The sequence below is a fragment of the Zerene cesonia genome, chromosome 5 (assembly GCF_012273895.1).
Source record: "Zerene cesonia ecotype Mississippi chromosome 5, Zerene_cesonia_1.1, whole genome shotgun sequence".
NCBI lineage: Eukaryota > Metazoa > Arthropoda > Insecta > Lepidoptera > Pieridae > Zerene > Zerene cesonia.
This window is the reverse complement of record NC_052106.1, coordinates 3,524,225-3,551,074: the sequence shown is the minus strand read 5'-3', so window position 1 is coordinate 3,551,074 and position 26,850 is coordinate 3,524,225. Positions and strand designations below refer to the sequence as shown.

The 26,850-nt window shown below is 32.9% G+C and overlaps 1 protein-coding gene across 1 annotated transcript in view; it reads right to left on the bottom strand.

Annotated features, from left to right (window-relative positions):
• The window catches only part of LOC119839955 (probable G-protein coupled receptor CG31760), a 52,952-nt gene extending 28,902 nt beyond the window's left edge, over positions 1-24,050 (bottom strand). The window contains exon 1 of the mRNA XM_038366413.1: positions 23,827-24,050. The gene's annotated coding sequence lies outside the window, so the exon portion shown is untranslated. The remainder of the gene's footprint in view (positions 1-23,826) is intronic.
• Between the last annotated feature and the right edge of the window lie 2,800 nt (positions 24,051-26,850).

The following is a 26,850-nucleotide window of genomic DNA, read 5'->3' as shown; positions in this document are numbered from 1 at the left end:
TTATTATTATTTCTTTATCTTCTCTCTTTTCTTTCTTTTATCTCTCTCTTCAAGTAACATCCTAAGCAGGCCCATAAAGGCTTGCTCGACTCCCACATTAAAATTAGTCCTATTTATTTAATAACATTAGTTGTTGTAAAAATTGATAATATCACGTACTTAATTTTCGTCATATAGCAGTTTGTACATTTTTAAATACATAGGTTTCATATAGATTATTACATAAAATTGATGTAAGTATGTTCATACTAACTTACTTTTCTATTACTGTAGAGATACTAAATAAAAATTTGTATATCGTAGTTGACACATATTAATCCCAAAGTCTCCACAAAGTATTCTAAATATCTTTTATTTTAAGGTGAGGCGCCTTAAAAATTCCCGTAGTCTGATCCCCCATTTTATGATGTATTTACGACGTTGACAAGCCTTAAAGAGAACGCTTGGGTTTACGAGTTGTAAGACATAATATAACGGACGAAGAGGAAATAATCTTTACCCAGATACGGTGTTGATGCACAAATTAGGAGGAATCTTTCTTTTATTAGTGTTCATAAAACATTGGTCTATTGGAGAATGCACAATAGCCTTTTCTTATGTGTGAAGTAGTACTGCAGAAAATAAGTAATATTACTTACTGCATCTACGAAAAATTCGAAGATTCAAATTTTAACGCTAAACGATCTTTATCATCTGTATGTGGTAGTCGAGCATGCTTCGGCACGAATTGGGCCAGCTCGCACCGGGGAAGTACCACACCCCCACAGAAGACCGGCGTGAAATAGCATTCTGCTGTGTTTCGTTCGGTGAGTGGGGGAGCCGGAGGCCCATATCCTTTTTCTTACCCTTCCCAGTCCTTTCCTTTATTACTACCCCCAATCCTTTCTTAATCCCTCCCCAAAAAGTCGGCAATACATTTGTTGAGGCGTAAGGTCTGCAATGGACCTTATGCCTCTCCAAATGTTCATGGGCGGTGGTAGCGCTTACCATCAGGCGTCCCACCAGCTCCATTGCCGACTGTAACATAAAAAAAAAAAAAAATCATCTACATATAAAATAGATGTTATATCCGCGTCTACATATGAAATCGGGAATTCATTAAAGGCACAAATATTTTTCCGTTACCATGACTGTGTTTTTGCTTAATATTAAGGTTCTTATTATGAATGTGTAAATTATACAGAATTTGGATTCACCTCCTATAAATAAATTTATAAAAATATTTTATAAAGAAAAGATAAATTATGAATCCCATGTATGCATCACCTCTTACGCTTTAACAATGATTTCCTATCAATTTAATTTCTTCTTTTTATTGTTCATTTTTATAGAAGTAACAACCCTAACTCAAGAAGAATTTACTTAGGTATATAATAAATTTCATTCAATTACACATAAATATTATTAAAACTAATACTTTAATTCATTTCACTTTACTTTCATTTAGCAGATACATTAAATTTTAATTCAAATCTGATTATTATAATAACGGTCGGATAAAATAAATTAAAATACATAATAAATAAGAAGGAGGAACTGGCACATACAAACGTATCGATGGATATAAAATCTAACGTTACCTTTAATAAAATAATAATTCCAAATTATGTTTTACGTTATTTATTTAATACGCTTATGCTATTTATGTATTACTATATTGAATTTTATGAAAATTTCATGCAAATGCCTCTTGATTAATACATAAACGATATGGCCTATATTTATACAGTTCATAAAAGCCATACGAATTAGTGGCTGAATGTTTAATATGTATTTGTAGAAATTTTGTCTTTGTCTTTTAAATGTATATTACATATATATCTATGTTTTTCATAGATACATATGAGTATATTTCATAGATATACTCATATCTATGAAATATGATAAACGTATAAGTAATAAACGTAAATACGTGTTTAACACATTTAATTGTCCTATATTTCACATGTAACCCCTGTTCATTGTGGTGTTTTATGTAATTTATAATTAGCATTGTTAATATTGTCAGTGTTTTGGCTACATTCCCTTTCGTGGTATCCCAGTGATGTGGAAGTTTTGATATTAACATTGTTAAAAATAATGCTATCTCTAATATAATTATAGGAAATGTGTAATGACAGAGAACGGGACTTTTAATTATTCTTAAAATAGAATTATGATAGAGAGACTAATTATTCTTAAAATATCATAATGATGAAATGATGGTGGTGATTCTGTTTTAACACTCCATACTAATATTATAAATTTATTACGTCTCCTGTTATAATGCTGGAACCCTAAACGTATGTGTATTAAATTTAATGGAGATGGATGATGACATTGGAGCAGAATATAAACTACTTTTGAAAACAACACCTGACGGGGTCTAATAAGAAATTAAACTTTAACGAGCAACGGTTTTATGTGTATTTTTTACGCCGTAACCGGGCAACTGAACCGGTGGTTCGCCTGATAGTAAGCGATCACCACCGCCTATGAATATTCCCAGATGTAGAGCCTCTGCGAATGCGCTGCCCGCTGTCAAGGAGAAAGGGAAAGGAAAGGATTGACCACTGGAAAGAAGGAATAGACTGCACTTCAAAGGAAAGGACTGACGACTGGAAAGAAGGAATGGACTGGAAAGGGTGTGGAAAAGGAAACGGCCCTCCGGTTCCCCCACTCACCGTACGAAACACAGTAGCATGCTACTATTTCAAGACGGTTTTCTGTGGGAGTGTGGTACTTACCCGGTGCGAGCTGACTCAATTCATGACAAATCGTGTATGCGAGTAAAATTACATTTCTAAAACAATTTTTACAAATTTTCATATTACCTTACATTCGTGTGCACTTTAATAAATGTTGATCGTTATTTTCTAGTTAATAATTTAAATACATGACTATTATTTAAATGGGCTAAAACGGAGATCATTAACATAAAAAATATAATAGTTTAAAAAAACTATAAAACACGCTTTAACAAAAATCATATTTTGCAAATTGAAAACTGGAATAATTTTATCAAATTAGTGTATTGTCATCGGTCCTCAATAAATCTACAAAGTTTGAACGAAATCTGGCCGTTTAAAGTGGGTCAAAATCGCGCCCAAAGAAGTCAGTTACAAACAAACAAACATACAAACAAACAAACATACAAACAAACAAACATACAGGTGAAGCTAATAAAAAGCGTGTAAAAACACATCAAATGGCAAAGCTTTTCACCCGTTCCAATGGCAAGCAATTTATCAAAGTTAAATTAAAGACTAACTAATAGAATAACGAAGGCTATAACTGAAAATCACTCGATAATATGAGATTAGCCTCAACTCTGCAGAATTGCTGCAAAGCGTTTTCGATATATCTGAAATCTATAAGCCGATATTGACCATATCTCGTTATAGACATGTATGGAGCTTAGTACTGTACTGATACTAATCTGCTTATGCAAATATTACGTAAATGTACAGACTTTGAACTGGATTAAGGGAGGACCATATCACGTATCTAATCTTAAAAATAGCATAGGAACAACGAAATTTTTCCGGAAAGTTTTAACTATTAATGCTTTATGCATTACATAATTCTGATAAATGTGGAAAATGCTAGAAATAATTTTTACAGTTATTTTGTGTGATAATTAATTGCATTTCTTGTCGGTATGCCTTAATATAAAATATAAATAAACAAATGAACATTGTATGAGTAATCAAATTCAAGATTTAGGAAACAGACATACGCACTTATAGCTGCGTACGAAACAGTTAATATTCATTACATCTATGATAATACATGACAATTTCTGAACGTTAAATAATGAAAGATTAGAATTAAGCCAAACAGCCGTGATGTTGTGTAATTCCAATTGCTGGCGAGGTCGGAGGCTGTATTCATGTCGCCGTCAACACAGCGCTCAGTATCGATTATGGAGCAAGCGATTTTTTTCTGAAACCAGGTCATAAAAACGTGTTTAAAGTACAAGTTTTATTAAAGTCAATCTTTTTTGGCTTCCTTACGTGATATCAAACAGTTTATTAAACTCTATCTTATTTTTTCGCAATTGCCTCAATTAACATATGCACATTGGTAAATATTTTCTTTTAATTTTATCGTGAAAACTTCAATTTAAACTTTGTTTTAACAATTCGCACCGGGAAAACACAATTTCAAACCTTAAAAACACAATATATTTGTGTATTTATACAATCAATCATGTAAAGGAACGTAAAATTTTTCGAGATCTCTCTCTTTTTTCCATTCCAAAGTTCATCCAGATCGGATCAGACTTTTTTGTTTTTTTATGTACACAAATTTTCCCTTCATATGAAGTAAGAGTTACTTGTTTGTAAATATGAGAACTAGATTGTTAGATATTTACATTACATGAAGATGTAGTTTCGTAGATAAATAAGAACCTTATTTAGTTAATGTTATTTTCTTGGCTCTTCACAATAAATTCCGCATAAAAGCAAACACATAGCAAGCGACTCGCGAGGCGAGTAATTTTCTAAGAAAATTTAATTTATGGCAAAGTGTCTTGGTTACGGTCTCCTATGTCGGTGAAAGGGCGATAAATGCAGTAATTGTATACGTTTTTAATGCTTATTTATCTTAATAATAGTATAGGTATCAACGTTTACTAAATAACGATGTTAAAATCCCAAAAAAGATCTTTAAAAAATACGTGAGATGTATAAAACTACACTTAGAAATTGAGCACGATTTCACATTGTCGTAAAATAAAATAGTAAAAAAGTACGTATTCATTTAAATGGACTTTGTTTCTCTGTGAAGGGAAAGATTTTAATTTCTTTTGAGGTCTTAAACTGCTCTTAATGTCATTAAATTAAATGAGATACTTACACGTTTTACGTGGAATTGAATATCTTTGACTTGCAGTTTGAAAATAAAGTTTAAAATATTAACTGACATATCCAGAAATGTCGCAGTTTTTAATTCGTAGTGCACTTATTTGCGCGTTTATTAAATATTATTTAAAAAGAATTGTGGTTATTTTCGATTTATTCCCAGGATAAAAATTATCTTATGTTATTTCAGCAAAACATCATCAAACATGCCAACTTTACAGCTTTGTATATTAGAATAGATATAGATTTATACATTTCTATTTAGGCCATTAATGTACAAACAGACAAACAGTCCAAAAATAATACAATAAACACTATACTGATTTTCAGTTATTATCGCGCAAGTTGTCGCATTCCAAAAATGGCGGACAGCACCAAAGTTCACCAATAGGACTCCATCACGTCCAAATTTGCGACAGCTGCTCAAATATTGCTGGCAACTCGAACGCAATATGTTACTATAATTGCTAGTATTAAATTTCATACTCAATGCGAATACTCTGTACATTTATGATTGAGAGAGACAAAATGGATATTAAGTGTTAGCACTGGATTTCGAAATTACATTTATTAAACGTTACACTTAAATGTTTGAATTATTTTTGCGTATTGACAAATTTTAAGAGACTTTTGAGACATATAAAAAATGTCTCTGAATTCGACTGTATCTTTTGAGTTTCGAAGTATTTAAATAATTTCTAATATGTAATGATTATAATGTGGTTTTGTTTTTATATAAATAACAATTTCGTTGAAAATCATGTATCAAGTCATTGTAGATAGCCTCCGATATACATGTTTATTATAGGTAGTATTAATTTCAATCCTGTTCTAATTTCTCTGAATTCACACTACCGTATTTTCTCGTAACTGAACTTTCTCTAACAGGACCGTAAGTTAACTAAAAGGTTATATAATTAGTATTACGTACTCCCATTTCCATGAATTCGTTCCGCAGAATATAAATGGTAGATATCTCCGAATATTACAGCCTTGTTATCTCAAATTTACAATTATAATTATCTTAATATCTATTTTGCTAAGTGGAGATAGCTTTTATACGAGAAAGTTGGATGAACTGTAGGTAATACAATTGAATGTGAAAATTTGTATTTTTTCTTTGTTCACGCAATGACAGTTTCTGATCTGCATTAACCTACAGGGTTATTGACCTTATCATATGTAAGTTTTACGAGATTCTTTGAAATAAACTTTGTTATTGGTCCTTGTACAATTAACTTTGTTATTTTACACCACCACATGGTCAAATAAATACATGGTTCATATTTTGCAGTGTTCCGCACCACTCGTCGTTTAAATGCATTCAGAATAGGGTATATTTCTTAGCTCTGAGCTGATGGCTGTTAGCATATAAGTAACAATATTTCATCTATTTATCAAAGTGATAAACACTACATCAAAATCGTCTTAGAAATTTCTAGAAAAACATTATTCACTAAGAAAACGCATGATATTTTATTAAAACGACCTAATTTTACACTATTTGATCCATTTTAAATAAAGTTAATTGTATCTTCTTTTTCGTATGGAAAGTTTTGCTACAGAAAATTCAATAGCTAAAAAATGCTAAAGAAAACCATATTAAAAAAAACGTGTTTAATAAATTTAGAATCGAAACAAGTTTATAAAAAATTATGCTAAAGTGTTAACAATGACAGTGAAAAGCTTTTCCCAAAGGTCTTTTGAGGGCACTTGGCAGAGTAACGAACCTAATGACTCCTCAGCCATTTTATAATGAATACCAAATAAGGCAGCTGTCTATTTTCCGACAACTGGCGAAATTATTTTTACAACAGACTCAAAATATAAATAAGAAAATGTTGCTTATCTACTATAAAGAGTTTTGCTTGTTTTAAAAGCATACTGTATAGCATCTATGTTTTTATCATTAATTTATTGATTGTATTCGAAAATTATGAAATATTCTATATAATATTAATCAATTATAATATATGAATGAATAAAGATATAAAAGATAACTATAAATTACAATATAGCAGTAATCCTATTCCTATTATCCTACTAATATTATAAATGCGAAAGTTTGTAAGGATGTGTGTGTATTTGTTGCTCTTTCACGCAAAAACTACTGAACAGCAATGAAATTTGGTATGTAGATAGTTGGACAACTGGAATAACATAAGGGCTACTTTTTATCCCGATATTCCTACGGGATACGGACTTACGCGGGTGAAACCGCGGGGCGCAGCTAGTTTATTATGTAAACAAGTGATTATCATAAAAAGAACGTGATTTAATAGAGCTAAAAAACTAATGAGCAATCGGTATTTAAAAATACAATTGAAAGTACTTCTTATATAAATTCTTTCATCCAATGGGTCGCAACACATGAGAAAAGCCCGACAATTTTATCTGTGAAATTTATTTATGACTAAACATGAATAGGTAGGAAACATATATCCCTTTATTGGCCCGAATTCGTTGACTTTTTTGTTGTTGTTTTTCTTATTATTAGTATCATAGAAAAATCAAGAAATAATGGCCAGAAATAAAAAAAAAATTTAACAGCTATTTAATCTTCACTCGTTTAACAGTTCACAAACTACACAGACATGGCCACGTCTGTCGGGTCAGCAAGAAAATAATAACTACAATTCTGTAAACAATTCTCTCGATAGCCTTCGCGAGTGGACAAAGAAAATGGGAGCATCAAGCAAACAGTTTTAAAAGATTGAATGGACAATGTTAGGTAAAACATAGTGCAGTGTGATATAAACTAACCAAACAGGACAGAAATAAGATTACACTTTCATAGTAAGTGCATTTCCATAATAATAGAGCGTGAATTATTCATAGTGCTTCAGCCAAAAGACTGATGGTTTGTTAACTTTCGTATGTTATATATAACACAAGGAAAAGATAGTTCAACATATGCATATGGTTAGTCCGGAATACAGTTAAGGCCTTCAGTATTATTTTATGTTGTTTGCGTTAAGAAAGGAAAGTCGAGGAGTATTTTTTTTTTAAATACTTTTAATACGTTTCATTTATTACAAGTTAGAATAAGTCCGAGAAAGTATTGTATGTTCCAATTTTTTGTTATTTAATTAGTTTATTTTCACGGTTCTCTTGAAACAGTTAATAGAATTGAAATATAAATGTTAATAACATTATACAAGAACTATTCCAACTAAGCCAACAATTCAGGTAGTTGGCTTTTATGTGTTTTCCCTGAAATGAAAATGACTGAAACAATTACATAATAATAATTATATGCAACCAACGGACGAACTAACAACTGTTTGTTTATTGTTGTTTATTATATTTAAGTACAAAAATATATAATATATTGAAATCTTATAGTCTAAAATTTTGTTTCATCCAGAGGTACAAGAATAATTTATTAAAAAATTAATACTGAAGGCGATTATTACCTACATGCTGCATAACGATTAAGCCACGTGCAAATGTTAAACTACAGATAATATGATATTGTACTAGTAAAAACTAATACGAAGAAAATGGGGATGAGTACCCCATGTCCTCTAGCTACATAGTATATACACTCGATGTTGCGTTTACAAAGGACTAATGTACCATGTGAGTGCACAGAATTTTAAGCAAATTGAATTTCAGTCACCATTAGACTTAATTTGAATGCCAGTCTGGACACCATAATCAAGTAAATTGGAGTAATTGGAAGTAAGTTTTGAATGAGAAGGTGCTATAAATTGGTTGATATATTTCATTACAGTTTAGACAGGTGCGGTAACAGTTAAGGCTTAACTCAGGTGCGGTTACTGTTAAGGCCTAACTCAAAAATAATGTTTTGTTCTCTTCCCTCCAAGATATATCTCAAACAATTGGGGACATAATGAGAAAGTCGTAGTAGTCAAGCAAACGTAGTTAAGGTTTTAAATAAAATCTTATTTATATGTAGGTTGGAAACGTGTAATTGTACACGTCTTTGATTATCGGCATATAATAAACATTCTTAAGGAAAATATCACTTAGCTATTACTTTCATACCCATTTGAGGGTGTACATTTTGTGGGGGTGTATATCTTTGAAAGATTTTCATAAATAAATAGTTAAGAAACATCACAAAGAAACTGGTTTACAAATAAAAGAATCGTATTTAAATCGGTCTATCCGTTTAAGAGCTACGATGCCTCATATAGAAATCGACGTCAAACTTATCACACCTCTCTTTAAGACTCCCTAAGTAACTCCCTACACTTAACACTCCTCATTCATTAGTTAGTTTTTATAGTGTCATTCGATCTTAATTTTTAAACATATTTACAGATTAACTAGCTGTTCGGCGCGGCTTATCCCGTGGTACATATGTAGCCACTCAGTGACGTTGCAGCTTTCTAAGTTGAAACAATTTGTGAAATCGGTCCAGTGATTTTTTCGCGAAAACGTTACAAACATAAAAAATTCAAAATTATAAAAGTTTCCTAATAAAAATAGTAGATGTGCATAACAATAACCGTCCTACATATTGTTGACTACAAATCAATTGCAGCCGATGTGCGCAATAGACTGCATTTGACAAGCTCGCAATGATTAATAGAAACAACTGTTGTTGTTGCCAACCTATTATTAATTCTCAATTACCCATTAAATTGTAGTGCCGTAAATTGTATTATAGTACATCACTATAAAAATTACAAGTATATAAAATGTTACACTCTCATTTGTTCATTACATCTCACGTCCTTAATAATTAAAATTCATTTGATACTCATCAAAAAGTTTCGTACTGTCACACTGTCTTGTACTACACGAGGTATAAATAAATACACGTGATATACCTAATAGAAGTAATTTTTCTTTTCTGCTTAATTTAACGGCGCACTGTTGTACGAATATAGCCCTGAATCAGCATACATAAAAAAATTCTCAGTATATTAAACACATGGAATTGATAAATGTTCGTAGTCAAACAGAGGATCATCGTGATATATTTTTAATAAAATTATATTATGAATAATTCATCCTTTTTTAATGGTTAAATGCTCCAGGAGTACAGGCGGTGAAAACTTTTGATTCCGGTATTTTTCGCAAGCACTCTACGTAGATACATTTAGAACACATAGCATGCATATTAAACAATATAAAATAAACTGTTCGTTGTAGATACGTAGTTATTATAAGGAAGTGTTAATCTCCTTTGAAATTACGCCATTCAGCATCACCCCATTATCAATCACAAAAGAGGAGCCCGTTTTACTTCTAGCTTTGTCGCTGGCTAAATACAGGACCAAATCCGCTATCTCACTCGCTTCTGATATTTTACCTAAAACCGCAGCTTTTGTGAGCACTTCGTATATTGAAGTCCTTCCTTTTTCATTTTGAAAACTGTTCTTAAAATATTTCGTCTTAACAGAGCCAGGATTAATGTAATGGATCACCATTCCACCTAATTCCACGCAATGCTTCGCAGCTTTAGCGCAGTACGTGAAATTTAATGGAAACAATATCTGATATGCCCCTATGTATATATATATATGGATATATTTACCATAGTTTTTTTTTATTAGTTTTAGTTAGATAGTTTACTTGATTTTGAATAACGTAGTGAAGGGATAAATGCAATACAGACGCGCGCAAATTAATGGCGACTGTTTGATTAAACACGCTTCAAGTCATTTTCTGACAGAAGACTCGCAAACGATACTGACAGCTTTGTTTATAAGTAAGTTTTCCGTAATTCTATATAACGTCATTTATTACCCTTCTATACCATCGGATACATCGACCTCAACAAATAAAACATCTTCCCGTGTGTGCGACATTTGCCAAAAACGTTTTTCAGCTCGCCTTCAATTTCTTCCAATGATAGCAACATCAGCTACTTCTTCAGCGAACTTAATAGATTCCAGATTTTCCGTCCCCAATATCAAAACTTGCACCCGTCGCTAAAACAGTTTTGATATTAAAATACATTTTTATACGTGGCCGATTACTACATACACGCGTATTTGTGTACACTGTCAAACAGCAACGGTCAAGTCGTTTTATAAATTCGTTTTAACGCTATTAACACGTGTGTGTATGTACTACGTTAATATTTCAACAGATAAATCTAATCCTTGATATGAGAAGCTACTGAGGGCGACAAGAGCGGTGAAAATGTTTATTTGACATGGTAACCAAGGAATTTTACTACGCTTTTTGTTAAAATTGTTTTTATTGCATTATCAGTAATATGTTGAATTGCGTATCTGTTGGTATGAATACTCTGAACCCGATTAAAAAAAACGTATAGGAACAGGTTTATATAACTAAGTTTATAAAACTCCATTTTGGTTTTTAAGTTTTCATTTGTTTAACGATCAAAATTGCAAACAAACTTAATAACTTTGACCCTGTGGAACGAACTTGTATTATAAAAGCTGGTTAAGAGGATGTATTTTAAAGATTTTTAGTTATGTTTGCATACAGTATTATAAATCAATAAAAGTTCCCAAAAAGGTGATGTCTGAGGCTATCTGGATATTTAAAATGAATAATGTAAAATAAATTTTAAGCGTAATATTAAAATATAACGTATTTTATATAATGCTTAGGTTTAATAGTAAACATCTATAAAATTTGTATGATAGTATTATATGAGGGAGTCGAGCAGGCTTCCGTATGAATTTGGCCAGCTCGCATCGAAAACATTACGATACCTTCAAATAAGAATGGCGTGAAATAGTTGCATGCGAATACTGTGTTTCGTACAGTGAGTGGGGATAATGTAGTACTAGTATTACATATCTATGGTATACTAGCTGCACTCGGCATAGTCCGGGTAAACATTTAACGAAATTCAAATAATATAAAATATCCTATATTTATAGTTGGATCAAACTGCACATGGTGCGCAAATTTGATGAAAATTGGTTGTGTAGTTTAGAAGTCCATCGCGGACAAACAACGGCATACGTAATTTATATATATTAAGATATGAAAGAATAAACGTCAGTATTCAAGGTACATCTATTACCCTGAAAACATTTAAAGTTCGACTATTTGAAATAATAAACCACGGGGATTATATTACTGGTGAAAACTAGTATCAAATAAATATCTATATATTTACTATATATAGATCTATATCTATAGTAACCACAGATTCCATTCCACTGTTCATTTCCAGTTATGAACAATTGCAAAGTTCAAAATTACTGTTTGCGATGCTATTCTGCATTATGTTTGCTTAATATGCAATGTTGCCAAGGACTTAGGTACCCTACAAACTAGCTCATACATACATACATCTTCACTTGCGTAAAATATATTTTGTGAAAGTTTACATGAAACACTGTACTCAAATATTATTTTAGTTGATTTGGAAAAATAAAAGTAAGCATTTATACTAACTAGAATAACTATTTTCTACAAAAAATTACACTAAAGTCCTTGGGGTGGGGTACCATCTAGATTCTAAAATGGGACCAATGGGAAAGACAACTATTTCCTATCGAACAAAAATAAGCGCATCCATCGCTTGATAGATCACGAGGTCCAAAATCTAATAATACAAAATAAAGTCAAATTAAGAACCTTCATAACTGGGAAAGACGGTTAAAAATAAAGTGAAGCTGAAGAAGAAGACGTAATGGGCTAATATACTAATGGGTAAATGGGCTATCTAAAACTGAAAGAATTTTTCAAATCGGTCCAGTAGTTCCTGAGATTAGTGCGTGCAAACAAACAAACAAACTCTTCAGCTTAATATTAATAAAGATTAGGCTACATTTCACATTGCAACAACTAGCATATTAGCAAAACATTGATTTCAACTCATTGCTTTTTATTTACGAGCATGTCACAGTTTTCGTTGCCATACTCCTCCGAAACGGCTTGACCGATTTTGATGAATTTTTTTGTGCTTATCCGGTATCTATGAGAATCGGCCAACATCTATTTTTCATCCCCCTAAATGATCAGAGTAAGGCAGAACAGCGTTTGCCAGGTGCAGCTAGTAATGTTTAAATAAATACTCTATATCCTACTAATATTATAAATGCGAACGTTTGTGAGGATGGATGTATGTGTATGTTTGTTACTGTTTCACGCAAAAACTACTGAACCTATTGCAATGAAATTTCGCACATAGATTGCTGGACAACTGGAATAACACATAGGAAACTTTTTATCCCGATATTCCTACGGGATACGGACTTACGCGGGTAAAAGCGCGGGGCGCAGCTAGTAATGTATAATGCTAAATAAAATCTAGTTAAATTTTTGGTGAATACCAGGAATTAAATCACGGTTATGTGGGTTACACGTTCACGCCAATACAAAACAAATGGTTAACCCTGGTTTTTACTACAATGTTACAAGTCACGGCGTTTTAATTTAATTGAAAAATTTATTTGGTGAAGTCCTGCCTTCTACTGCGCTGTTTAAATTAAGAGTGGAAACTTATCAAACGGCAATATGGCTTCAATCCCATTTTCTTTTTATTTTATAAGTTAAATTGGCACTTGATTGCGCGACGTAAAGTATCAATTATATTATCACATTTTTTTATGAAACTTTGTTTTTATATAGATACTTACGTTGGTATATGCTAGTACCTATTTAATACAAAGTTTCTCTTTCTGCACTGTGAAGATGGGATATGTTTGGTACAAAAAAAGGTGTTTAGGCAAAGATGATTGTGCTTTAATAGATCACTGATAAAATGATATTGTTTTATCAATACTGGCAACGCCAATATTATTAAAATAGTGAATTAAAATTAAATATTTATTATTTTGTGGTGTAATCCAACTACCCTCCTTACACGCGAGCACAACCAATCACCGCACGCTTTTAAAGCAACCGCAACGTCCCTATTGGACGTAGTGACGCATATACGTCACACAGTCTGCATCGATCTTCCGTGACGATCGGATTTCAATAACCGCAGGAGTGTCTTCACGAGGCCTCTAGACATTTCGTGTATAATTCGCATACCGCCGGAGAGCCTTTATGAGGCTTTCTTATCACCGCATCAATCGAAGAGATCTTTCATAAAGATCGTAACTCGCAACCGCCGGAGAACCTCCACGAGGTTCTCTAGATATCTCAGGCATTGTGCTAGTGTAACCCGCCTTCCCATTTTGGTCGCGCTGAACCGCCGCGTGAGTGTGTGTGGAGTGATGGACTGGACCTGGTCTGTCTGGCCCGAGCTGGAGGACCCTTGACCGCGTGGTGCTGTGCCGCGTGTTTGCTTGGACGCTACTCCCTCAGACGAGGTATGTGCCGTGTGTTCCCGTCTTTCCCTTTTTCGCTACACCACATAGATTAAGTTTTACAGTCGGCTAAATATCGAAATTAATATAAATTGGAGCGACCAAATACTAAAAATATTGACCCTTAGTTTATTTGTTTGTCGCTTGACCGCGCGAATTTCAGAAACTAATGAACCGATTTTTTTTTCAATGTTTTTATATACATGAATCCTACGATAGCTATAGACTATATATGTACCACGTACGTAGTCGGGGTGTATCCTTAGATTAATAAACATTTATATAGAATTCGCCGTACTCGTTTTAACGTCACATTGTCAACTCTCATTGCAGATTTTCTCTGAAATACTTTTTTGATTAGTTTTTTTTTATATAATAGCGGGCAAATGAGCAGACGCGTCACCGGTAAGCGGTGATTGACGCCGCCCATAGGCGTCCACGCAACCTGGTCGATTTGCGGGTGTGTCGCCAGCGTTTCCAGCGTTTAAGGGACTTTTTTCTTTTGCTACATAAAAGAATGGAGAATATAATGAGAAGGACATTAGAGCAAAATATTTTAGTGTACAATTGTATATTGAAATTCAACAATTTCGCTTAACATTTTCCTAAATAAAGAAAATTATTTACACCCTGTGATTTGTTACCACAAATATATATATACCCAAAAACTAAATCATGTTCCACAGTTATGTTCCATGTTTTATAAAAAAAAATATGTGGCACATGTGAAATATTCTAAAACACCATATAATATATAACCACTTTAAATAAAATAGACAATAATCCAACATCCAACCAGAGCAAAACATTATATTTTCCTTCACGTTACATAAACAGTGACCTTCTTATTATTTAATTCGAAAATAGTAAGTAAACGGGAAGCGCTCCAAAACTCGAAAGGTTTGATGAAGGTCCCACAAAGAATAGAATACTAATAATAGAAACTTTAAGGCACGTAGCTATGTTGCTTTCACTGGAACTAGGAAATTTGACAGCAAAGAGAAGGGTGTATTGTACATTGAAATCGTATGTTACTCGCCATTATACTTACCGTGTAGTGTCACTAACTTATATGTAAAACTAGCAAACCCCGCGAACTCCGTTTCGCCACCAGATGGCTTCGTTTTTCCCGCTTTTCTGTTGAAATTTTTCCTGAATTTTCTTTGCTATAAACCTCACGGAGCCTGAGACCTTTCCAACGAATGCAAAAACGTGGAAATCGGTTCGTGCGTTCTGGAGTTATAGCGTCAGGAAGGAAAACCCGACTTATTTTTATATAGTAGAGTTAGAAGTGTCGTCACCACTGGTGTAACCTTTAGAATAACATTCCCGGCATCAGTTTTAATAGCTTTTGGCATATTTAACAATTAAATTTAAAGTTAACAATAAAACCCAATGAGTCCTTGAAGTAGTGGACAATTACTATGGCCATAGTTTAATTTTTCGCCATTTCACGTAATTATAATACACCAGATAGTGACAGTCTGTCTGTCTGTTTCTTAATCACGCCTAAACCATTTAACATGAAATTTGGTATGGACATATTTTAACACCCAAGGAAAGACATATGCTACTTTTTTATCGCGAAAACGGTTAGAAGCGGTTGAAATAGGGGATGAGTTTGTATGAAAGTTCGTTATTGTAAAACTGAGTTTGATGAAATTTTGTATGAAGATGGAGCTGAACTTGGAGTATTTAATTACTATCCACAGGACACATTTTAATAGATGTTATTATTAACATAAACCTTCCGCTTGAATCACTCTATTTATTAAAAAAAATCTCCCATCGAAATCAGTTACGTAGTTAAAAGATACCTATGTATACCATACATGCCTATGTATTATCGCTTTATTCCCTATGTAGGGACAGAGCAAGCGACTTTGTTTTATACTATGTTGTGATGTAGACAGGGATCGTTATTATACATACGTAGTTTAATTCTACGTTGTATTCTCGTTTTGTCGTCCATATGGTAAACGGTCTAAGAACCAGCCAGACCTTCGTCAAATCATAGAAGCTGAAAGTTTCTCGTGTGTACCCACTATACTGGTAAGAACAATCCTGGGCTATGAAACTTTGGTCTCGGTGACTATGACAGAGATCACATTAATTATAGCTAATCTAAAGTTTCAGAATAAGAAAACCTAGAGTGCTATACGAGCAAACGAAAGATAAATAGATAGAGAAGGAGATATGGGTTCCGGGTTTTCTCTGAAGACTTTAATGTCTAATATCATGATGAAACTTATCTTATTCATTTTCTATTTGGATAGATCGGACCCGCATCGTCTTTGACTCGTAGGTGGGTGAAATCTTTTCATAATATTGTGAAAATCTATTTCACTGTGCGTGTAAAATCGTGTCTTTGGAAAATTATTTCCTATGTATTATATGCGGTAGTTTTTCCCTTTCTCGCGGTTGTTATAATTGCATAATATGACGGACTAATATGAATAAATCCTTTGTAAGGATGTGTGTGTGTTTGTTGCTCTTTCACGCAAAAACTACTGAACCGATTGCAATGAAATTTGGTATGTAGATAGCTGGACAACTGGGATAACATATAGGCAACTTTTTATCCCGATATTCTTATGGGATATGGACAATTAGTGGAAAATATGTCGAAATTTGCATTGTGAATTGTTGTTAAACTGTAATACACACCATTGAAGCTGCTTAACAGAATCGTGTGCAATTCATTATGTATATAATATATATTTTTATTGAATAACAAAGCATTTTGTACGATTAATTAATACATTTTTGTGAATTTAAATGTAGTTGATTAAATAAATAAATGTTTTTTGTTAACAGTAGGAATATGCAATTAAAATTCGTAGCATTATGACTTAACATGAACCAATGTAAACGACATCAAAATCCTTTTACGGTAAAACATACATAAACTCTTACCTCTTATATATTTTTCACAGCTAATATTTACATACAGAAAAGATTGAGCAGCTAGGATAGTCCTGTATTTCGGCTTAGTGTAGGATGAAAAATATATGGTGTCGATTTTAATGCTGAAATATTATAAGCGCGAAAGTTTGTTAGTATGGATGTTTGCAACTCTTTCACGCGAAAATAGCTTACCTTACCTGTATGAAATTTGGTATAGAGATAGATTATAGTCTGGATTAGCGATTAGGTTACTTTTTACCCGGGTACAACGCAAGTGACGACGGGGCCTCATTATTAACTTTAAACGACGAACGAAAGTATATCGCTTCAGTTTACAATCCGGATTAGCATAGGTACAAAGTATTATGTTATCTGTGGCATAGGACACTTTTTATCCCACTTCCGACGGAGAAGATACTGGTGACATTATCTTGTATTCGGGTTGGTTACTTGCGCATACAATTCAGGATCACAGGCATTTTCGTCTCTGCTGGCTATTTTAGAAACAACTTTAATGTTCGTTGAGGCGTTATTATTCGGTTGTCGGTTGAGTTGATCCTCAGTCCGTTTATAAAACATTGTTCATGCAGGCGAGCTTTAATACTGTAACAGGGGTCCTTGTGTATAAAAATAGCCGATGGATTAATTATGTTTTTATAAGGCGTTTTTCAGATAAAGGTCAAGTGTTTTTTCGTTGTAATGTTGTCATTTTAATTAAAACATAAATAACATACAAAAGAATCGAAAAAAGAAAAAAAAAATGATATCTGTATCGATCTTTATCGATCATAAAATATTTTTTATACTGATGGCATAGGCCTCCAGTTAAAGCACTAATTAAAACTTCACTTATAGTTACGAAAAACAGTCAAAACTGTTATCAACTGAAGGCTACAGATTTTCGTTATCAAAAGAGGTTTTAACCGGTTATGAGTTAACTTTAATATAAAGGTTCGTCGTAAAAAATAAGTGAAAAGGTACGTATAAATAAAAAAGGTTCATTGTAATAGGAGAAAAGGGTTATATGGCGTGATTTATTTGTTCTTGCTAGGTCAATGCTATACCTTGACCACAGGCCTCTCTTATTCTCTTCAAGGATAAAGAAATTGTCTACGGTATAAAAATTATTGGAAAATTATAACAGAATTTTTTCCAAGTCATTTATTATACGTATCGTATCATTTGATGACCGTAAATTAATAAAAAAAATTAATGGTATCTAAAAATTTAATGTGTTTTGATTTGATTGGTTGAAACTAGTGTAGTATTATGTTATCTGTGGTTAAAACATAATATTCTATTGGCAGTTGTATATAAAGAGCAAGTAATTAGCTATTTATAACAAACCTTAAAAACACTGACTACTTAGTTACATTTTGTATACAACTGTTACAAAATTACCTTTACTTATTTTGCATACACTTCTTGAATTATTTTTCTTCCGGCCACTATCAATGCAAAACATCGTAGTGTGTATCCTAGTCATTATATAACTCAGTGACCCGCCCCCTTATGCAACACCACCTTTCTTTAACAGTCCCTCCATCCCGCCCTGGTTATACAAACGTAACAAACTTTATGTAACATACAAACTTCCATCGCCCTTTCCACTAACTTATATAAAATATTTATAATATATATTTAGGGATATTTCCGAGAGCCATTTCTCACACACAAACTCAAACATTTATTTATTCAATTGGACTTCTTATAGAAGAATTTCGATTCGACATTTTAAACGGTTTTAACATTTACCCCCGGTTCGGAAAGCAGTTTCCACAGAGAAAGCCGGCAAGAAACTCTGTAGTTGCACTTTTAAAATAAAATCAATTTTACATTTCAGTTCTACATAACATATATTTGTAACATAACATGTAATAACAACATTCCATGTATTGTCATCTTCCATATATTCATTAATGCTATAGTAGGCTCTCTGAACTAATACATTTTTAATATAGTTTTTGCTAAACGATTTAATACTTTGAGGAATTCCATTGGTGAAGCGTATACCTTGACCCATAATTAATTTTTTACTTTACTAAGCCGAAAAACAGGCATATATACTGTGACGGTACATTTAGGATACCAGTACTCTTAAAGAGATATTTTAATGAGTACAAGAATTATATATATAACGTATGGCCGAGCAAATAAATTATATATAGAACGTATGGCCCTTTTTTGCAATACAAATATAGTTTCAATATCTGTTGCCCTGTCCCACAGCAGAATTCCATATGACATGATGCTATGGAAGTAGCTAAAATAAACCAGTGTAGCTGTCGGTGAGATGCCTAATCTTTCGTACTGCATAAGCGGCTGAACTGAGTTTAGCAGCGGCGGTGTTATCATGGGCTTCCCACTGTAGTTTCTCGTCTAATGATAACCAAAGATATACAGTAGGTTTAGTTATGTCTAATACCTCCCCATTTAAAGTAATGTTTCTTTTCAAAATTTTTGCGTTTGAAAGAATAAATTCAACACAATTAGTTTTTTCGCAATTAACAATAAATTATTTACTGTAAACCAGTTTGATATGTGTAAAAGAGCATTGTTTACTTCGTCAACATTTGGGTGTATGTCGATCCACATTAAATATTTATGAGGAGTCATCTCCAAACAGTACTAATTCACACATATGCTGCAAATAATATGGTAGATCATTGATATATACCAAAAATAAAAAGGATCCCAAAATTGATCCCTGCGGAACACCAATGTTAACAGTCGCACCGCCAGAACAGTCTCCATTAACGACATCGGTCTGTACCCTATGAAGGTATGAAGGTGCCGTTGAAACGTTATATGGCACCTTTGTATTTTGCACTTTTAATTCCAAGAAATATATACTTGGGACATAGTTATGCATCCATCTCTTCGTTAGTTTTCATTCATCACTATTTAGGAATGTATCTTTTGAAAGTTTGAAGTCTTAACAACTAATATAATATGCAGTTTTGTTTTGTCAAATTACATCAAAGATACACAGAAAAAAAATTGGTGAACAAAGAAGAATTTGAAGAAGGTACTATATAAAATTAAAACAATTAAATTAAAATCGGTTTCAAACATTATGATACTCTCCCATACGTAACACAGTTCCATTGAAAGCGTATGAAAACGCAGTTACCTTTTGTTCGGATGACAAAGAAGCTAAATTGTTTCGTAATTACGAAGCAATTACAGACAAGTAGCTACGCTACGCGATAAAAGAACTTCGTATAAATTGTGATTTTTCCTTACTTTAATTCTGCTGAAATTGCCCATGAAGAGAATTTAATTAAATAAAACCATTTGTCCTTTCCCTTTTATTGAAACGCCTTTGTTAATTCCTTACCAGATTAAAAAAAAACATTGAGTGATATCCAGCGAATTTATGCCGGAAACATACATTTACTATGATTATGAATTCTTAAGAACTGAATAAAAAAAATATGAGTCCACGCTATGGGAAAACATGATTAATAAAGACAATAAATATTATAGGCTAATATAGAAATGCTCATATAATAAATAATGCTCAACACAATATGGTTATAAAAATATAAGTATAATATTAAGTCACGGATGATTTCATCTTTGTTTATAAGGCAACCTCGAGCGTTTCATTTCAATTTCTCATATCTGTGTACCTTCTAAATGGAAGTAAGATGGATTTATATTCATACTAGCTTCCCGCCCGCGGCCTCGCTCGAGCTGGCAAAGGAGATTTCCATGGAAATGAGATGTTTCAGCGTTCAAAAAACATGCAAACTAATTAACAAACACATTTTAGCATTATTATTATGAGCATAAAATGACTAACAACTAATGCCAGAAAAGGGACAGATCAGCATTAATTGTACTGAGCCGATATATTAATTCTGTTTCTAAATTTTAACCATACCTCGTGTATTTTTTATTACCTGGTACTGTAATGCTTCTTACAAATGAAATAACCATTATTTTCCTTGTTAAATGACTGTTTGTGGTTTATAGTATCTACAGTTATGACATCCCAAAACACAAGTACATAATGAATAATAATTCGTTAGCCATTTATTAATTTGCCCTTGACTCATTAAAAACAATCAATGCTTCATAGGACTACTGCCTGTGACTTGTATTGAGATCGAATTTTTAGTTTCTTTCTTGAGAACCTTATTTATTTAGAATTTCGGTTATTATTTTTTATAATATTTCTTTCAATTAAGTACTCTATAAATAAACTATCTAAATATTTAATATAATAACCGCCTATAAATATTCGCAGAGGCAGTACCTCTGGTATGGGCTACCCGCTTTTATGAGGTAAAGGATAAGGAAAGGATTGACATCTGGCATGAAGGAATGGAGTGGGAAGGGGGAAAAGGAAAGGGGCCACCGCCTCCCTCCGTATGTAACTCAGTAGCATGCTACTATTTCAATCCGATCTTCTCTAGGGTTGTGATACTTCCCCGGTGCGAACTGGCCCAATCCGTGCCGAAAAGTGCTCGACTCGTATGGTCCCAATTTGTTTCCTTCTGTGACTTGTGACTTTTTAAATATTATAGAATATTATGTTCCACTTGTGACTTTTCATTTTATTTTTTAATAATATATGTACCTAATCTGTCATAACCTACAACCAGTCGTGTTTGTTATACGTAATACGCAACCCGAAGAATAACGCTGAAGCAGCAATTAATGACTCTATGAGACTGTCCTTGCAACTAATTTGTAACAAAGGGCTGTATTAAATGACATCACTATTCATAACGGTACTCTTGTCGAGGACACTCGTAAAAGGATAAGATCACAATTTTTACATAATTAACCAAAAATGAGTATCTAGTTAGTACATTTTACGTGAGCTTTAAGTTCATTATTATATATTGTGTTATACGTTTATTGCCTTCGAATTTATTGCTCTGGTCGGTATTTAACTAAGGTTATGTCTGCATTATAATACTCTATGTATACTTGTATGGATTTATTAGAAATATTACCTAATATTATAAATGCGAAAGTGTGTTTGTTTGTTTGTCCTTCTTTCACGTTGCAACGATTTATGGTATGATTTTTATCTCTAGAGATAGTTAGGCTAGTAATGTAAATACAATACATTAGTACTGAGTTAGTATTAGGATGAAGTAGTGAAAATACAAAACGATATTTTTGTTATATTTGCTGAAATTGCCATTGCGGCAGAACATCCTACTAATATTATAAATTCGAAAGTTTGTGAGGATGGATGGAAAGTGTATGGGTATATTTATTATTTTTTCACGTAAAATCTACTGCGCCTAATGCAATGAAATTTAGTAAGTAGATAGCTGGATAACTGGAATAACACATAGGCAACTTTTTACCGATATTCCTACGGGACACAACCAATTTGACCATATTTTTAACGCATTTTTTTTTAAGGCACAAGGAAGGTTTGATCCAGACAAAAGACGTACCCCATCTGAAGCCAGGGCGGTCCGCTAGTTATAGACAATGTTTTTCGAGCATATGTAGGTGATTTTGTTGTCCCATTATGTCGCACGCCCCACAACCCAAATCGCAATGCGGATTTTGACATACCCCATTGTAATAAAAAATGCGGTAGTGACATAGGCTGTGTAAATTACCGAAAAGGCGCCTTAAATTTAAAAAGGAAGATGGGTTAAACACAAAATAAAAAGATTGCTTGGGTTTAGTGTTTTCATAATAATAATACGCGTTTTATAAGTCACGTTGTTCCTCGAGCTGTATTGATTTAGCAACTAGTGTCCACTCGATGAAGTAGGTATGAGAAATTTAAGAATGAGGATCTACAATCAACAGATGGTCAGTTCAGTTTTGTGTACTATTTTCTTCATTTATCTTTGAACATGATTCTCACGCGCGACTTCGCCTGCGTGGCAAAACAAAAAATAGACAATCTGAAGGTTTTCCCGTACAGTTTCCATTTCCGTGGGATTTCCTGGATAGAAAATATTCCGTATGCCCCAAATTTCATCCAAATCGTTCCGTAGTTTAGATGTGAAAAAGAGATAGGTAGATAGAATTACATTAACGAATAAATAATTATGCATACTCTAAAAATCAACAGTTAATTATACAATTAAAACTGCGAAGAAACGATTGGCAAATTTTACAGAACATTACATTCTTACCGCTGTTTAGTGTTGCTTCATTAAATTCAAGAAACCTTAACGTTATGTAAAGAGTGGATATATTTTATGATTGTTTGGCTTTCTAAGATACCATTAAAACTGCAGTGGGTGTTGAAAGAAGATGAAATAACAATAATTATGCTACATTACTCAAATATTATTTGGTTTGGTTCAATTCAACCAAAATATTAAAAATAAAAATACAATAAATGTATTTCTCGATGCAACAACTTAATGCCAATGTTGTTAGATACAAAGAAGTAATTACAATTTAATGTAGGTATATTTTGATATTAAGTGTAATATGTTTTTTTCCAGCACTTTTTGCTTTATTTAATTACATGATGTATAAGTATGTGATTTAATAAAAAACTCGGAACAACATTTTCACTTTAAAAAAGTGATGCTGTTATAAAATCAACATGTTCACAAGAATCGTCCATAGAAATATTCTTCAAATAAATGTTGTAGTATGAAGAAATAACCTTGCTGTATTTATATATAATTCACACACTCCATATAATTATGTAATAAATATACAATCAATATATTGTCATTCTTCATAAATTTCTGTTTCATTTTATATTGAAAATGTTAAAACAAAACTTGACATATTTCCGTAAACATTATAAATAATAGGGATCACTTTCCTTTCATTACGGCCTGAAAATTGTAAATTTCTGTATATTCACATGTAAAATATTATTTTTCATTATAACTCACCGCTATTGAATTATCACGTTTTTGTGATCCACGTCCGTTATCAAACTTTAATCTTTGCAAAAAGTTAACACTTCACTTTATAAAAATATATACACGCACTATCAGTCACTAATGTCAATTTGCTGTGATTTATATTACAATAATCATGAAATACCGTTTTTTAAAGATCACATGCAAACGTTTCACGTTCAATCCTTCAGGCCACTGAGAGCGGGCTGTATCTGTACTCTGTAGCCTACAGGAAAGCCTCGCCAGGAGTCGGTTCAGAAGTGCCATAAATAGAAACGTAGATTGATCTGCCCTCTCTATCTTACACGCGTAAGGAGTATCGGGATAAAATGGAACAGCTAGTCGCTGCGCAGTGATAATACGAACAGCGCCGGTTTTTCACGATTCCCTCCGAGGTATCATTGGGAAAAGCTCAATGGTTTAGCGATAATTCTTTTCCAAGATTTATTTTTAAGAATTGGGTTGTCGTTTATATTTGTTTTGACATTAATTTTGTTTTCGCTTAGTTTTAGTGTAGGTACTTAGTGTAACAGTCTAGTAAAACATAAAATGATTTTTATGTTGATTTTGGTATTTTGAATATTTCTCATATAATTATATATTAGAAACTCACGCACCACAATTGTTCATTCCTCCGTTTGGAGACCTGACTAATACATATAGTTTTTTTATTGATTTGGGAGATCTCATATAAGTTCTTCTCCTCGTCTGTTAAATTTGATCATTACTTGTCTTTATTTATTAAAAAGAAATTTATACACAAATTAGAATGTGAGCACTTAATACTATCTACGAAAAGGGGATCTTGTTGCTAAAAAGCAATCTCTTCCAGGCCCTGTTGGTAAGGAATGCTGGATGTGCACGTTCATATGACTCAAAATCTATAACTAAATAAGAAACAATACATAAAATCAATCAATAACATATTCACATCCACTTGTTGGTGGGGCACATATCCGAGAAGTCTAGTTTTACATGACTGTTCTGTATAAATTCGATTGAATTTGATCAATGAGCATGATAAGCTTACCTTCAGAGTATTGATCAAGCGTGGATTCCTTCTATTTTTTTTTACGTCATTGTCAGCAATGGAGCTGGTGGGTTACCAGATGGTAAGCGCTACCACCGCACATGAACATTTGGAGAGGCGTAATGCAGACCCTACGCCTCTACAAATGGAGTGTCGACTTTAAATTGGTGCGGATTAAGAAAGGATTGATGAGAGGAATAAAGGGAAGGAGAAGGAAAAGGATATGGGCCTCCGGCTCTCCCTCTCTTCGGAGGAAACACGCCCACAGAAATGGGGTGTGGTACTTCCTCGGTGCGAGCTGGCCCAATTCGTGCCGAAGCGTGCTCGACTCCCACATACAGATTTGCAAAGATACTATAGATACTGCTACTATAGACACATAGATTTGCAAATTCAAAAAACCTCAGAAGAAAACGTTTATTAGGGTCAAATCCCATGATATTATTGGCCAATTCACATAAGCAATGATTAATTATTTCTCTACCTTGGAATTCTTTCCAAAACCATTGGAAGTCAGTCGACAATCAGTATTGTCTACAATCATGATCTCCCGGGTCAGCTATCAATGTCCCAACGTAATATTCACTAGCCTGTTAACCCATGTTTTTACTCACGGCGTGTAAATGACTAAATTTTTTTATGACATAGCGAGCAACTGAGCTGGTGTTTCGCCTGATGGTAAGCGGTCACCACTGCCCATGAACATGCACATAGATAATTCCTCTGCGAATGCGTTGCCGCTTTTAAGGGGAAAGGGATGAGGAAATGCTTGACAAATTGAAAGAAATAACGAACTAGCAGGGATCATTGAAAAACTCTATGCTTGTTTTAAATACATGCATATATTAATAACTATCTTTCCGCCCGCGTGGACTAAAATATGTTCTTCCGAGTATCTGTTTCTTGTATTTTCGACGAAGTATAACACTTTTCTTCGAAGTTTAATACATTATATCTCGTGAACTACTTATTTTAGCAAAAAACTTATTTAGAAAGCTCCATTTTATTTTGTCTGTACACCAAATTTCATCTAAATCAGTTCAGCAGTTTCAGTGTGATTGACGGATAAACATCCAAACAAACAAACTTTCACATTTAGAATATTAGTGTGATTATATAAGTAAATTGATATTTCCTATTTAATACAATTTCAGTTCATTTGAGCAAAGTTTGGATCGAATTCTTAATTTTTATTAATATAACCAATTTGTAAATAGTGAATTACTGTTGACTCCAACTGTACTCTGTTACTGTTGTCCTCAAATGACTAAAGCAAAACTAAACTTTGTCGGTTACTTTCTGTTTTGTGAACACTAGATTATTACAATTTGTTGTATGTAAAACATCAATTAATTTTCCATCATCATAAACCAATTCTTTAAATTCAACCGATTTCAAACAAGGAGGACGCTATTCGACTATATTTTTTTAATTTTTTTCTATATATGCATTCCCTTCAATATTCATATGTAAGCATTATGCAGATTGGGAAAGAAAGTTATTATTGTTGTGAACGTACTGTTTTACAATTGAAATTTATGTTATTATTTAGCTTAATGCATCAAGAGTTTTAGTTTAGAATGTTTGTCCGAAATTTTATCATGATAACAATAACGAACGAATTTTAGAGCTTCAAATAACAATTTAGCTACGCAAGCGGGTTCCTAAGAGTTCATAAGCACTGCTCTCTAATCGAATTGAAGTAGGTACATTTACTTTTTATTTGATTAAGATTATTTGTTGACCGGGCTGTTACTTATTATTATCATATATTTTCTATGGTGTGTAATTAATTTCCATGCCCCGGCCCTTTGAGAGTCAATTCACACGGTTCATTGTTTATGAAGGTGAAGGTTTTAAGGATATCTGGTAGGTTAATCCATTATATAATGAATCCGGAAATTTCTAGAACGTTCCAGGGATAAGGCTTGAATGTTTTGCACATAATACATTATTTACTAAACAATTCTACTTTTTAATCAGAT